Source organism: Sinocyclocheilus grahami, unplaced genomic scaffold (genome assembly GCF_001515645.1).
Source record: "Sinocyclocheilus grahami isolate Dianchi unplaced genomic scaffold, SAMN03320097.WGS_v1.1 scaffold224.1, whole genome shotgun sequence".
Lineage (NCBI taxonomy): Eukaryota > Metazoa > Chordata > Actinopteri > Cypriniformes > Cyprinidae > Sinocyclocheilus > Sinocyclocheilus grahami.
Window position 1 is genome coordinate 837,749 of NW_015505403.1, and position 4,154 is coordinate 841,902.

General features: G+C 37.1%; 1 non-coding gene across 1 annotated transcript; it reads right to left on the minus strand.

The window, feature by feature from the left end:
• Positions 1 to 461: 461 nt before the first annotated feature.
• trnaa-agc (transfer RNA alanine (anticodon AGC)) lies at positions 462 to 534 on the minus strand. The gene has a single exon. It is a non-coding gene; the product is annotated as a tRNA-Ala (tRNA).
• Positions 535 to 4,154: the final 3,620 nt, after the last annotated feature.

Sequence of the window (4,154 nt, forward strand, 5' to 3'; positions counted from 1 at the left end):
AATAAAACCATATGAAGAGTTTATTTGCAAAAACAGATAACTCCGTTTTTAAAAATGTTCAAAAATCTTTTCTTTTTTTTATCCTGCATTCCAATTCATATCAAAGACTATAGAATACCCTTAAAGGAACTTTGTTAATATCAATCAAACTACAGTTGGGTTGTTTTGATTAAATAATAATAACTAAAGAAATACAGCTAACTAACACAATAAAAACACGATAACACAATTAAAAAAATTATTTTTGAAAATTAATAAAAAAACGGAGTTATCTGTTTTTGCAAATAAACTCTTCATTAGTTATGGATGCTTAGCCTAGCATACTAAATGGGTTCTTGCATAAATTAATTCGCAAAGTCTAGTCATTTTAGTCTCAGTATCTTATAAAAACTTACCAGCAGTGACTGCATGCTAAATTAAAATGTAATTGTAACTTTTAGAGCAGGAGAAAAAAAAAGCTTTGGAGAATGCGGGCATCGATCCCGCTACCTCTCGCATGCTAAGCGAGCGCTCTACCATCTGAGCTAATTCCCCTTCCGGTGCACTACAGCTGGAATACAAGTATGTAACATAAGTACGAAACTCTACTTCGCTCTCATTTAATATTCGCTCTCACGGTACATTTATTAATTATAGACCAGATACGACATCATATTATCATAGTTTCACGACACAATACACTATTTATCAGATATGCAGTCTCAAAACCTACTTGCCAGTTCACATAATGAATGGGAAAGGGTCTAAAGTGGTTAAAAATAAGTTAAGGTTATTCGAGTTTACATATTCACGACAAAGTTACTAAATAAACTACCGAGTATCTGCAATCTGCAACATACGCAACCGTAAACAAAGCTAACTTTACAAAATCAGTTACAATTTAAAAGTAGACCGTCCGATAAAAAGACGAGCACCCCTCTTTGTTACCACAGTATATCAGCCTAGCACTAAGAGCTTTTCTTCAGTCGTAGTGTTAATGAGAGTCTTCCAGCGCTGACACCGTCAGCTGCAGTGTGATGAGACGCGACAGACATCTGCAGAGAAACCGAGTCAGAACCGGTGTTGTGCCGAATTCTGCACCCCTACCAGATTATGCACCCCCTAGTCGCTACCTGATTGACTAATCCCAACCCCACCCCTAATCCTAAACCTACACTCTAAAAAATGCTGGGTTGTTTCAACCCAATGTTGGGTCAAATATGGACTAACCCAACTGTTGAATTAAATTTTGGTTACGTTTTTAAATGAGCTTTTAACCCAACAGTTGGGTTAGTCCATATTTGACCCAACATTGGGTTGAAACAACACAGCATTTTTTAGAGTGTACCAATACTAGGGGGTGCATAATCTGGCAGGGTGCAAATTTCGGCACTACACCTGGACAGCTACGCCGGTGTCCAGCCGAAAATTGTTTGGCGCCTGTAATCACTTTTTGGCAAGTTTAAAACTGCATTTTATGGGTTTTATTGGCCATTTAAAGGTATTTCAACAGGTAAAAAGGACTGCATGAGCTATAAACTGTCATATATAACCCTTGAATGCAAACAAGTCATTTTGCTTAATGCAGTCCCTTTTACCTGTTGAAATACCCATAAAACACAGTTTTACACTTGCCAAAGTCTGTAATCACTTTTTGCCACGTGTAAAACTGCGTTTTGTGGGTTTTATTGGCCATTTAAAGGTATTTCAACAGGTAAAAGGGACCGAATGAGCTATAATCTATCAAATATAACAACCATGAATGAAATCAAGTCATTTTGAGTCAGAAAGAACAGTTCACTCAATAAGTAGAGTGAACACCCACTATCACCCTTCCCTGCCGTTACCACCATGAACCAGAGGACGTCGACCCTAACCGCATCCGCATCAAATGGACGAAGTTTTCCGATGCTTTCCAGTTTGGAAAAAGACATGTTTGTAGCGCTGGGGCGACAACAGAAGGCATCTGGGTCCTACCATGGGGACATTCTAAAACGCTTGACGTGAAAAAAGCTTAACGTGGCTTAACGTACCTAAACACTGACCAGGGAAACCCAAATTTCTGTCAAACCTTACTTGTAATAAACACTAACTACTGTCAAAAGAACGAGCCCTTATTCCACAGATAAAGTGAATAATATCACGTTAAGCGTTTTCTCCGCCATAGAAGTCCATTATAAGGAAACAGCTAAACGTGGTTTAACGTACCTTAACAACGACCGGGGGAAACCACATTTCTGTCCAATTTTACTTATAATAAACACTTTCTGCTGTCAAAAGAACGAGCTCTTGTTCAGCGTATAAAGTGAATAATATCATGTTAAGTTAATATTAAGTTAATATCACATTCTCCCCCTTTGGAGTCCATTATAAGGAAACAGCTTAACGTGGATGCAAAATGGTGTTTATTATAAGTACAATTTGACAGAAGTTTGGTTTTCACCGGTCGTTGTTAAGGTATGTTAAGCCGTTAAGCTGTGTCCTTATAATGGACTTCTGGGGAGAAAATGCTTAACATGATATTATTCACTTTATGCGCTGAATAAGAGCTAATTTTCTTGACAGCAGCAAGTGTTATAAGTAAAATTTGACAGAAATGTGGTTTTCCCCGGTCGTTTAAGCTGTTTCTTTATTATGGACTTCTATGGAGGAGAAAACGCTTAACGTGATATTATTCACTTTATCTGTGGAGTAAGGTTAGTGTTTATTACAAGTAAGGTTTGACAAAAATGTGGGTTTCCCTGGTCGTTGTTTACGTACATTAAGCCACGTAAGCCTTTGTTTTGCGTATGCTCATGTTGCTTACAGTTAAAGTCCTTCTCTGATTTTATTATTATTTGCAAGGTTGCAACGTTACTTTGCATATATATTGTTATATATATATATATTTTTTTATTATTATTATTATTTTTTTTCTATCTGTCTTTTTCTATCGGTCTGTTATTGGAGTAGTTTTAAGTCCTATTCTTGGAATAAAAAATAATTTAGCAGATGCAGAGAGACATATAGACCAGGGAAATCCCCCATTTCCCCACCCTCTGATTACCTATAATAAGGTAACTACGTGTAAACGTTATTTAGCGGGTTTTACTTGGAAAACAGCTATATTTTTCTTGCATTCGAATAACAATGTATAAACCTGAAATGATAGAATAAGGATTGGAGATGAATTTCATTTACAAATAAGTAGTGATGGCGAAGTGAAGCGTTCTGAACCAGCGAAGCTTTCAACGCAATTGTGTCGGGAAAAGATTCATTACTCAAAGCTTTTTAAAATGGTTTATGCTGTGGCTATCTAGTGGTCATAAAAATAAATAACACCTTCCAAAGTGTTATGTTCCATTACAGCCAGTGGTTTCACATCTGGTTCTACAACTGATTTTTTTTTGTTTTATTATATTTTATATTAATAATGGTCATTGTCAAAGTCATTCATTTGTGTCGGTGTACTGGCACTAAAAATATGTAAAATAATCAAAACATAAATTCATAAATTAAATATATGATCTGTTTATTTTAAATGGGGTCCTATTATGCTTTTTCACCTTTTGAATTTTAGTCAGTGTGTAGTGTGTATGTTTGGGCATAAAAAAGATCTTCAAATTTACAAATCTCAAAGTCCACTCCAAAGTGAGATATTTAGTTTTTTTTTTAAATCCCTTTTCACGAACTACAACGAACGGCTTGTTTGGACTACAGCATTGTTTTCCGGGGTTTTGTGATGTCACAAAGCGGCCCATTATAATATCATTAAAATAATTCCCGCCTACGGAAATTCGAATGGTTGCGGGGTGGGGAGGGGCGAGGTCGTGGCTAGAACGCTTGGTTGAGTGCATCAGACAAGATGACGATGAAGAAGAAGTGCTGCTGCAGAGTTAGATCCGTGCATGCAAAGGTTCTGTGCGATCCTCTTGTTCAATATTCTCTGGATCTAAATCCGGCTCAAATTCATATGGCAATATTGACGCCATCCTTATCTAAACTTGCTGCTTTGGCAAGGGGCGTGGTAGTACTGAAACACTGTCTAAGCTGCGCGCCAATCACAACGCACTGGGACAGCTAACCAATCACATCACATTTAATTTTTCGGAAGGCGGGCGTTCATCAAACCCGGAACTAATCAAGCCGTTTGTGCCAGACTGGGGAGAAAGGTATTGTAATAATGTAAATTATGT